The sequence below is a fragment of the Eubalaena glacialis genome, chromosome 18, assembly GCF_028564815.1.
Source record: "Eubalaena glacialis isolate mEubGla1 chromosome 18, mEubGla1.1.hap2.+ XY, whole genome shotgun sequence".
NCBI lineage: Eukaryota > Metazoa > Chordata > Mammalia > Artiodactyla > Balaenidae > Eubalaena > Eubalaena glacialis.
This window is the reverse complement of record NC_083733.1, coordinates 54,299,136-54,311,795: the sequence shown is the minus strand read 5'-3', so window position 1 is coordinate 54,311,795 and position 12,660 is coordinate 54,299,136.

Below are 12,660 nucleotides of genomic sequence, written 5' to 3'. Positions count from 1 at the left end.
TGCTGCCTGGAGAATTTCCGTTCTAGGTTTCAGACTTAATTTGAAGTTTGCTGATATGAAAGATGAGGAAAAGAGAGATAAAGGATAACTCTTACATTTTTGTGGAGAGCAACAGCTGGATGGTTGCCATTTGCTAAAAATGCAGCAGGCTAGGGAGAAACATTTTGGGATAAAGATTGGAGGATGGAATCGAGTTCTATTGTGGACATTCTTTTACCTTGTATCTGCCAGAAGCAGACCTTAAGATGAGGATTCCTATGCAAGTGGTTTTTTAAGGAAGTTCTCCCAGTAAGAATGGTAAGGGCATGAAGAAGCAGGACAGTAAAGAGGAAGTTAAGGGTGTGATCTCAGCTGTAGTCCTGCCATGGGTCGTTTCAGCCTGTTCACTAAGGGAACTCTAGAATGTAAGTTATGCCTTAGACTTGTCAAGATTCCCCCCTCATTGTGCTGCCAGCTGCTGAGGATCTTGACTGCTGACAGCTCACAGCTAAGTTCCTCTATAGGAGTTGCTCTTGCACAAAGAGAGCTGGGTCATGCACGGTTAACACTGCCTCCCCAAGGGCAATTTAGAGCAAGTCCAAAGAGCAATCCAGTCCTAGATCTCCCCAACAGATTGCAACCCTATCACAGATCAACTTCACCTTCCACCCAATCTGCTTCCTCTCAGATTCTGTTTCCCAGGGAACCTGACCTAAGACAGGTGGACATTTTGCAACAGCAAGTCTCAAACTGAAATAAAAAATTTAAATTCATTTAAAAATGAATAAACTCATCACATGTTAACATGATAATATTTTATGAATAGTAATTATTTTCCAAAACAAAAATAATGAGAGTGGCATCATTATATAATTTTTCAGATACCTTCAATGGTTTAATGGAAGACAGCTGGTTTCTCATATCTGCATTCATTCTGTAGCAATGTCACATGTTATATAGGCTGGGAGACTCTACACTCATGAGAGAATGAAAGTGAAAAAGGAAAATAAAGTCTTGGAATTACTATGAAAATATTTTGACCTAAGGGACCCCTAGGGATTCTCCAACCACTCTTTAAGAACTGCTGTTTTGACATCTGCCCTGGTCTCTTCAAAAACTCATTGTTAATGGACTAAAAAGTTGTGAAGGGAGGGGAACTGAGGAGAGGTATTGGCATGCTATTTAAAAATATAAGTGGTCCTAGATAGAGGATTTGAGAAACAAGAATAGTGAGCAAAGAAAATGTTAAAATGTGAGTAAATAGAACAAATATTGACAGTGGAACAGAATAGCAGAATTGACTTATGGCATTAAAAACAACAGTGAAATTACTGGAAAACACTGGCATATAATTCACAGGATTGGTGTGGGTTTGATTTAAAGTATTTCAGGTCCCTTTATTGTTAAAGCTAATGTTTTGAGATACAGATTTAGAATGTAAGAGACCTCAAATAACAGTGCCTTAAAATAAAATTAAAAACTAATTTTTTTTATCCTTACTTTAATAGTCTGAAGTTAGGTAATACAGAACTGGTACGACTTCTCTTTCTTGTTTTCCAACACTCCTAGGGTGGTGACCTTATTCACACAGCCCAAGATGGCACACTATTATATTCACATCCCAAGGAACCAAGTGGAAAAGGGGGCAGAGAGGCACATCAGTTTACTTTAAGGACAGGTATCTAAAGTTGGAGACATTACTTTCCTTCACATTCTACTGGCTAGCACTTAGTAACAAGAACAGAAATAGCTGCAGAGCCAGCTGGGAAATTACAAAGACATAACATCCAGCACTGATGATTATGCAAGTAAGTGAATGGTAATGATGTGAAATGTATGACTCTTTTGGAAATTAAAGTTTTCATACTGATTAAAAAATTCAGGATTTCTGGTTTCAGCTCTGACATTTAAGGAGCTTGGAAGTCATTGTTCCCATGCTTACAACAAGGAAAAAAAAATAAACCTGAACAAACTGAAAATCAATGACTCCCCCCACCCCCAACTCTGGGAACCCACAATTATTACTATTATTTTTTAAAGATTTTTTTAAGGGAAGTTTTCAGTTAACAGGAAAACTGAGGGGAAGGTACAGTGATTTCCCATATGCCCCCTGCCCCCACACATGCCTAGCCACCCCATTACCAACATCCCCCACCAGAGTGGTACATTTTTTACAAGTGATGGACCTACATTGACATATCATAATCACCCAAAGTTCATAGTTAACATCAGGGTTCACTCTTGGTGTTGTACATTCTATGGGTTTGGACAAATGTATCCCCATAAATCCACCATTATAGTATCATACAGAATATTTTCACTGCTCTTAAAATCCTTTCTGCTCTTCATTCCTCCCTCACCCCAACCCTTGGCAACCACTGATCTTTTTGTCTCCATAGTTTTGCCTTTTCCATATAGTTGGAATTATATAATATGTAGCTTTTCAGATTGGCTTCTTTTACTTAATAACATGCATTTAAAGTTCCTCCATGTCTTTTCATGGCTTAATAGCTTATTTCTTTACAGCACTGAATTGTCTGGATATGCCACAGTTTATTCATTCACCTGCTGAAGGACATCTTGGTTGCTTCCAGGCTTAGGCATGTATGGATAAAGCTGCTGTAAACATCCGTGTGCAGGTTTTTGTGCAGACAGAAGTGTTCATCTCTTTTGGGTAAATATCAATACCAAGGAGTGTGATTGCTGGAATATTTGGTTAGAGTATGTTTAGTTTTATAAGAAACTGCCAAACTCTCTTCCAAAGTGGCTGTATCGGCTTCCCTGGTGGCACAGTGGTTAAGAATCCTCCTGCCAATTCAGGGGACACGGGTTCGATCCCTTGTCCAGGAAGATCCCACATGCCATGGAGCAACTAAGCCTGTGCGCCACAACTACTGAGCCTGCGCCCTAGAACCTGCAAGCCACAACTACTGAAGCCTGTACGCCTAGAGCCCATGCTCTGCAACAGGAGAAGCCACTGCAGGGAGAAGCCACTGCATTGAGAAGCCCAAGCACCGCAAAAAAGAGTAGCCCCTGCTCACTGCAACTAGAGAAAGCCTGCACACAGCAACACAGCCAAAAATAAATAAATAAATAAATTTATTTTTAAAAAAAAAGTGGCTGTATCATTTTGCATCCCACCAACAATGAATGAGAGTGCCTGTTGCTCCACATCCTTGCCAGCATTTGGTGTTGTCAACGTTCCAAATTTTGGCCATTCTAATGGGTATGTATAGTTGGTATCTCATGGTTGTTTTAATATTAATTTCCCTGCTGACATATGATATGGAGAATTTTTTAAAATTTTATTGAAGTATAGTTGATTTACGATGTGTTCATTTCTACTATACAGCAAAGTGACTCAGTTGTATACATATATTGTTTTTCATATTCTTTTCCATTATGGTTTGTCACAGGATATTGAATATAGTTGCCTGTGCTATACAGTAGGACCTTGTTGTTCATCCATTCTATATATAATAGTTTGCCTCTGCTAATCCCAAACTCCCATTCCTTCCCTCCCCTACCTCCCCTCCCCCTTGGCAACCACAAGTCTGTTCTCTATATCTGTGAGTCTGTTTTTGTTTTGTAGATATGTCGATTTGAATCATATTTTAGATTCCACATATAAGTGATATCATATAGTATTTGTCTTTCTCTTTCTGACTTACTTCGTGAAAACAATGACTTTTCTTAAACCCATCAGAGAATTGAGGTCACAAGGAAAACCACCACTCTGAATTGTGGAGAGATGGAAAAATATAGGTAACAGCCAAAATCAGCTTACCCGGAGCAAAAGCCACAGGAGCCATAAACTGTTAAGAACACTTAAATGATAGTTTTGATGAATTGCTGAAGGGTGAGTGTGGATTAACTTGAGTGTGAGAAGTTCTGAGGGCCCAGCCTTAGGGAACCCCCACACTTTCATGGGTTTTATCTCTTAAGAACCCACCAGGTTCTCAAGGTAAAGATCTAAGAAACACCACCCCCCCTCATTTTTGGGACTAGGAAAGGGCAGCCTTTTTGAAATACACTTAGAGTGTTCTACATAATAAATGCCTGCTCTCCTAGGCAAATGGTATTACCAGAGCCCTATCTCCTGGAGGGAAGGGCAGCTAGCCAGTGCCAGCCCCCTTTAACCTTCCTGTCTCACTGAAACGGAGAAGGGAAAAAAAGGCTGAGAAATACTTCCAAAATATTCAGACCCACTAAAAAATGAGATTTAATTATAAGATTACAGAATGCTTCCCCTCCCCCATACCTTAGCACCACATTGATAGGGCTCCTGTATAATAACAGTGGATTACAATGGAAAGAGCCACAAGATACAGACTTGATTTAAGAAGGAGATCTTAGGGAAACCCAAAGACAACAGAGGAGGAAGAAACAATGACACCAGAGAAAACTGAAGCCTCTGGCACTTACAGCTGTAGCAAACATTAAACATGGTCCAGCTACTGGCCAGATTTACATAAAATCTCACACTAAGGTATATTACTTCAGTTTATATTATCCAATACATCATATCCAGTTTTCAACAAACAATTACAAGATATGCTAAAAGGCAAGAAAAAACTGAAGAGATGATGCAAGCATTAGAACCAGGCTCAGATATGACCCAGATTTTGGAATTATCAGGTAGGAAATTCAAAATAACTGTGATTAATATGCTAAAGGACTCTAATGGAAAATGTAGGCACTATGCAAGACAGTTGGGTAGTGTAAGCAAAGAGATGAAAACTCTAACAAAAGATCAAAAGAAAATGCTAGAAATCAGAATACCTTTGATAGGTTCATCAGTAGAATGAATATGGTCAAAGAATCAATGAGCTTGGAGCTATGTCAGTAGAAATTTACCAAACTGAAATGTAAAGAGAAAAAAATGGTTTAAAAACAAACAACTCAAAAACAAAACAAAAAGCCAGAACAAAATATCCAAGAACTGTGGGTAAACAACAAAAAACAACAAAAAATATCCAAGAACTGTGGGTAACAAAACAACATGTTACATACATGTAATTAGGATTCCAGAAGGAGGAGAAAAAGATAAAGGAGAAATATTTGAAATAATAATGGAGGAGAGTTTTCCAAAATTAATAACACCAAATGACAGATCCAGGAGGCTCAGGAAACACCAAGCAGGTGAAATACCAAGAAATCTACACGTATGTACAGTTGATTCTTGAACAATGCAGGGATTAGGGGTGCTGACCCGCAGAACAGTCAAAAATCCACATACTGCTATCTCTGTCTCAAAAACAAAGGAATTGATAAATAACTCACCCAAGGACAGGAGGCTGAAACAGTTTGGATAGAATCAGGACTCAAACCCTAGTTCTTTTGATCCCACATATTGTGATTTCTAATTGAACACAAACCTTTCCCCACACATAAAGATCTGTAAAATGAAAATATACATACTGTATTTATTGAAAGTAATCCATGTATAAGTGCACCTGCGCAGTTCAAACCCGTGTTGTTCAAGCAGCAACTGTATATCATATTGAAACTGGAGAAAACCAAAGACAAAGAGAAAAATCTTGAAAGAAGCTAGGTTTGGTGGTGGGGGGAACACCTGAACTCTGGAGGAACAAGGATAAGAATTACATTGGGCTTCTCTCCAGAAACCGTCTAAGCATGAAGAGAATGGAGTGAAATATGTAAAGTGTTGGGGGAAAAAACCCTAGCATTCTACAAAGCTATAGTAATCAAAATAGTATGGTGCTGGCACAAAAACAGACACATAGATAAATGGAACAAAATAGAGAGCCCAGAAGTAAACCCACACATATCTGGTCAATTAATCTATGACATAGGAGGCAAGAATATACAATGAAGAGACAGCCTCTTCCATAAGTGATGTTGGGAAAACTGGACAGCTACATGTAAAAGAATGAAATTAGAACATTTTCTCACACCATATACAAAAATAAACTCAAAATTAATCAAAGACCTATTGTAAGACCTGAAATCATAATACTCCTAGAAGAAAACATAATACACTCTTTTCAGGTCTTAGCAATTTTTTTTGTTTTTTGTTTTTTTGGATCTGTCTCCTTCTGCAAGGGAAACAAGAGCAAAAATAAAACAAGTGGGACCTAATCAAACTTAAAAGCTTTTGCACAGCTAATGAAACCATCAACAAAACAAAAAAAGCAACCTCCTGAATGGGAGAAGATATTTGCAAATGATATGTCTGATAAGAGGTTAATATCCAAAATATATTAGGAACTCATACAGCTCAGTAGCAAAAACAAACAAACAACCTGATTTTAAAATGGGCAAAGGACCTGAATAGGCATTTTTCCAAGAAGACATATGGATGACAAACAGACACATGAAAAGATGTGCAACATTACTAATCATCAAGGAAATGCAAGTCAAAACCATAGTGAGATATTACTTCACACCTGTCAGAATGGCTACTGTCAAAAAGACAAGAAATAACAAGAGTTGGCGAGGATGTGGAGAAAAGGGAACCCTAGTACATTATTAGTGAGAATGTAAATTGGTATAGCCACTATGGAAAACAGTATGGAGGTTCCTCAAAACATTAAAAATAGAACTACCATATGATCCAGCAATTCCACTTCTGGTTATATACCCAAAGAAAATGAAAACACTAATTCAAAGATATATGCATTCCCATATTCACTGCAGCATTATTTACAACAGAACAAGGAAAAGTATCAGGGGAAAAGAGGGCATCAAATAATGATAAAGAGATCAATTGCTCAAGAAGTCATAATAATCATTAAAGTGTATAGACCTAAGAGCAAAGCATCAAAATGCATGAGGCAAAAACTGATTGAACTATATTCATAATAGCCAAAAGGTAGAAATAATGAAAATGTCCACTAACAGATGAATGGATAAACAAAATATGCAGGGGCTTCCCTGGTGGGGCAATGGTTGAGAATCCGCCTGCCAGTGCAGGGGATATGGGTTCGATCCCTGGTCCAGGAAGATCCCACATGCCCCGGAGCAACTAAGCCCGTGCGCCACAACTACTGAGCCTGTGCTCTAAAGCCTGTGAGCCACAACTACTGAGCCCACATGCCACAACTACTGAAGCCCGCATGCCTAGAGCCTGTGCTCCACAATGAGAGAAGCCACCGCAATGAGAAGCCTGCGCACCACAACAAAGAGTAGCCCCCGCTCGCCGCAACTAGAGAAAGCCTGCGCGCAGCAACAAAGACCCAACACACCCAAAAATAAAAAGTTTTTTTAAAAAATGCTGTATCCACTTAACAGAATATTATTTGGCCATAAAAAGGAATGAAGTACTGATACATGTTACAGTATAGATGAACCTCAAAAACATTATGCTACATGAAAGAAGCTAGAAGCAAAAGACCACATATTATATGATTATTCCATTTATGTGAATTATACAGAATAGGCAAATCCATAGAAACAGAAAGCAGATTAATGGTTTCCAGGGACACTGGGGACGAGGGATTGGGGAGTGACTGCTTAATGGGCATGGGGTTTCCATTTGGGGTGATGAAAATTTTCTGGAATTAGATAGTAGTGACAATTGCACACTGCTGTTAATGCACTAAATGCCACTGAATTGTACACTTTTTAAATTGATAAAATGTGAATTTTATCATAATAAAAATGACTGATAGAACCGTAAGGAGACTACTACACCCCACCTTCAGTAATTGATAAGTCCATGAAGCAGAAAATCAGTAAGGACATAGTTGAACTGAATAGCAGCATTGATCAGCTGAATTTAATTGATGCTTATAGACTATTTCATCCAAAAACAGCTGAGTACACATTCTTCTCAACTCAGTTCAAACATTCACCAAAATAGACCACATTCTGGCCATAAAACACACCTAACACATTTTGAAGACTAGAAATCATATAAAGTATGGCCTCAGACCAAAATGAAAAATAAACTAGAAATCAGTAATAGAAAGCTGAAAAAAATCACAAAATGTTTGGAGATTAAACAACAGATTTATAAATAACACATGGGTTAAACAATTATCAAGAGAAATTCAAATATATTTTCAACCAAATGAAGATACAATTTATCAAAATCGTGGAGTGCAGTGAAATGAGTACTTGGAGAGAAATTATAGCCTTGAAGATCTATATTAGAAAAGAAGAACTATCTAAAATCAATAATTAGTTGTGGCTCACTGGCTCCTTAGTTGCAGCTCACCAGCTCCTTAGTTGTGGCATGCAAACTCTCAGTTTTGGCATGCATGTGGGATCTAGTTCCCTGACCAGGGATCGAACCCAGGCCCCTTGCATTGGGAGCATGGAGTCTTAACCACTGCGCAACCAGGGAATCCCTTGGCTGGATTTAAAATACAATCTGTCTCCCCTGAATAAGCAGTAACTGAAATATCTGCTCCATTTTTCCAGTCTTCTAGTTGTTGATTTCCCTAGGCTCTTTGGAGTTTCCTTTTACTTGTAAGTTTCAGGCGTCCGTCAAAGATTTGGGCAGAATTTATATGTAGATCTTGAGTCTCTTTCTCTGTAGCTCCCTCCTTACTGGAATTTAACTCTTCATTCTTAAAACATTTCATGAAACTTCAAACGTCATCCTCCAACTTCTCAAGCCAGTATGATTGTGGCTTTCTACTTGTGTTTAGCTACCTCGTGCCACAGAGGCTGTGAAGTGCTCTTAGGTGATAATCTATATAAATGTTAATGTGTCACAGTGCACTTTTTGTTTTTCAAGGTTCAACTCCCCTTCAATTTTTGCCTGCTTTTATTTGTTCCCCAATGCCTTCACATTGTGTGTGTGTGTGTGTGTGTGTGTGTAAAAACATAGTCCAGAGTTTATAGTTATTATCTTTGTGTGGATTAGTCTGAAATAAGCAAGTCTGCCACTACTGAAAGTGGAACTAGACAATGACATTTGAGCAAAGGACTGAAGGAGGTGAGGGAATGAGTCATGGAAAAAAAAATTTTTTTTTAATTATTAGCTCGTTTATTTATTTATTTATTTATTTATTTATTTATTTATTTATTTGGCTGTGTTGGGTCTTCGTTTCTGTGCGAGGGCTTCCTCCAGCTGCGGCAAGCGGGGGCCACTCTTCATTGCGGTGCGCGGGCCTCTCACTATCGTGGCCTCTCTTGTTGCGGAGCACAGGCTCCAGACGCGCAGGCTCAGTAGTTGTGGCTCACGGACCTAGTTGCTCCGCGGCATGTGGGATCTTCCCAGAACAGGGCTCGAACCCGTGTCCCCTGCATTAGCAGGCAGATTCTCAACCACTGCGCCACCACGGAAGCCCCCATGGAAAATTTTGAATAAAGAACATTTAGCTTTACAGAACAGAAATTTCAAAGACCCTGCAGAGAGCGTACGTGACATGTTCAAGGAATGGTAAGGAGCAGGACATTATGGTCAGAGAAAAGAGAGGTAAGAAGGGACTAGTAAGTGATGAAGTTTAGAAAGAGACTGAAGGCCAGATTAAGTTGTGTCTTGAAGATGAGTCTAGGAAGGGATTGGCTTTTGTTTTGTAAGGAGTGGGAAACCATTGGAAGGCCATAAGTAGAGGAGTAACACAATATAACTTATGTTTTAAAGGGATTGTCTTATAGGACCTATTAATAATAGAGGGCAGAGGAGCAAATGTGGAACCAGAGATACAAGTTGAGAGGCTTGAGGTAATAAGGGCTTGGATCTGGGTGATAATGGTTGATGTATTGAGAAGTAGTCAGTTTTTTGAGATATTTTCAAGGTAGAGCTATAAAGATTGGCTGATAGATTCGGTGTGGTTCATTAGAGAAAGAGAAAAATCAAGATGATGCCCAGATTTTTGGCCTGATCAACTTAAAAGATGCAATTTCTATCTGTTGACATGGAAAAGCTACAGGACAAGCTTGTTTGAGGGTCTGGATGGACAGGTTGCTAGGGAGAGGCCTAGATTTCCAAGCACAGAAGTCTACTAGACAACTAGATATGTGGATCTGGAATCCAGGAGGGATGTCTGACTAGAGATATACTTTCATGAGTTGTTAGAATATTAATTGTGTTTAAAGCCATGAGACTGGATGACAAGAGATCTAAGGACTGATCTTTGGGGGGAACTCCATCATTTAGAGGGCAGAGAAACGAAGAGCAAGCAGCATAGGAGATAAGAAAGTGGAGCCAGGGAGTTAGAACAAAAACCCAGGGAGGAAAATGTACTGGGAGCAAAGTGAAGAAAGCGTTTTTAAAAGGAGGGAATGATGAACTTTATCAAATTTTGCTAATTGGTCAAGTAAAAAGAAGACTGAGGGACTTCCTTGGTGGTGCAGTGGTTAAGACTCTGCGCTCCCAATGCGGGGGGCCCGGGTTCGATCCCTGGTCAGGGAACTAGATCCCACACTCATGCTACAACTAAGAGTTCACATGCCACAACTAAGGAGCCCTCAAGCCACAACTAAAGGAACCCGCCTGCCACAACTAAGACCTGGTGCAACCAAATGAATAAATATTTTTGAAAAAGAAGAAGAAGAAGACTGAGATACTGACCACTGAATTCTTTAGCAACAGTAAAGTTATTGGTGACCTTGACAAGATTAGTTTCAGTAAAGTGGTGGTAAGTAAAACTCTGAAAGTAGATAGAATATGTAGTTAAAATGACTATAGCGATGGGAGATTTTACAATCTCTATAATTGACTGATCAAGCAGACAAAATGTTTTTAGGCTTATAGATAATCTAAGCAGCACAATTAACAAATTTGACCTGCTGGACATATCTAGAGCATGCATCTGACAACTTCAGAATATACATTCTTTCCAAGCAAACATGGAACATTTATAGAAGTTGACCATAAAGAAAGTATCAAGCAAATATCAGTAGATTAATATCTTAAGCTGCAATCTCATCACATTGCAGTTAAACCAGATATCAGTTACAAAAAGCCTGGGACCTTTCAGTATGTCAGAAAGCAAGAAAGTTATCAGATTACTGGGGTCATTTCAAAGGACACAGGAGCCAACTTGAAGGGACTCTCACTGGCCAAAGATGATTTTAACAAGGAAAAGACTAATGACTACAGAGGACTGAAATATAACAACTTGTGAAAATCCATAGGATCAAATTATGCTGGAAAAAATTGCACGAAATCAAAACGTATTTTTCACCAGTGGCTGGTGCACCAACTCCTTATATTGAAAATGTGATAATTAAAGAGTTCTCTGTATGAACTGTATTTCATAGTACCCAAATAGTCCTAATAGTGGTTGCAAATAGCTAAGTAGTTTAAAAAGAAAAGCCTGTACAGAGTAATTCTAGTTAATAAGTCTAAGAAGTATGCTAGAAAAAAAGTATGCTAGAATTAGAAAAATCAACATTTTACAACCTTAAATGAAATAACTGATACAAGCAATCATCATCAATCTATGCTAAAACCCTAAATAAATGTTTGATTGAGAAGTGGATATTTTGGGCTTCCCTGGTGGCGCAGTGGTTGAGAGTCTGCCTGCCAATGCAGGGGACACGGGTTCGAGCCCTGGTCTGGGAAGATCCCACATGCCGCAGAACAACTGGGCCCTTGAGCCACAACTACTGAGCCTGCGCGTCTGGAGCCTGTGCTCCGCAACAAGAAAGGCCGCGATAGTGAGAGTCCCGCGCACCGCGATGAAGAGTGGCCCCCACTTGCCGCAACTAGAGAAAGCCCTCGCACAGAAACGAAGACCCAACACAGCCAAAAATAAATAAATAAATAAGTAAATAAAGGAGAGGAAAAAAAAAAAGAAGTGGATATTTTTAGGATTCCAAAGTGTCACCGTACGTAAAAGGCAACTTAACTTTAAAATGGAAGGATCACTGGTCAATCTCAGACTCAAAGTAGGACAACTAAGTACTAGGTACTGATTGGTGTTATACAATATAAAGACAGGGCCAGTAATGTTTCATTGGAATCTAATTGAACGTTTAACTTCTAATTTACATAAAGAGTAGAGGAAAAGTAATGCCAAAAAGAAGCAATCAGGCAAATCCCAAATATTGCATATTCTGTTGGACAATTGATCTATTCAGTTTCAGTAAGTCAATGGCATGAAAACAAAGGAATATTCTAGATTAAAAGAGACTTGAACCTCAAAATTCAGACAATTTAAATCCAATAAAAGTAAACCAAATTTTTAAATAAATAAATAAATAAATAGACTTGAGAGACATAACAGCCAAACACAATGTGTAGACTCTGTTTGGATCCTTTTTTTTTTTTTTTTAATTTATTTTTGGCTGCATTGGGTCTTCGTTGCTGCATGCGGGCTTTCTAGTTGCGGCGAGCTGGGGCTACTCTTCGTCGCGGTGCACGGGCTTCCAATTGCAGTGGCTTCTCTTGTTGCAGAGCATGGGTTCTAGGCACACGGGCTTCAGTAGTTGTGGCACACAGGCTCTAGAGCGCAGGCTCAGTAGTTGTGGCGCATGGGCTTAGTTGCTCTGCGGCATGTGGGATCTTCCTGGACCAGGGATCAAACCCGCGTCCCCCGCATTGGCAGACGGATTCTTAACCACTCTACCACCAGGGAAGTCCCTGTTTGGATCCTTTTTTGATGAAACCAGTGGCAAAAGGATATTTGGGAGTATAGTGGTATTTTATTGCGGTACCTTTTTGTATATTATTGGCCATTTAGATTTGCTAAATGCCTGTTGTAGTCTATTGCCCATATATTTATTGGATTGTCCATCTTTATTAATTTGTGGATATAT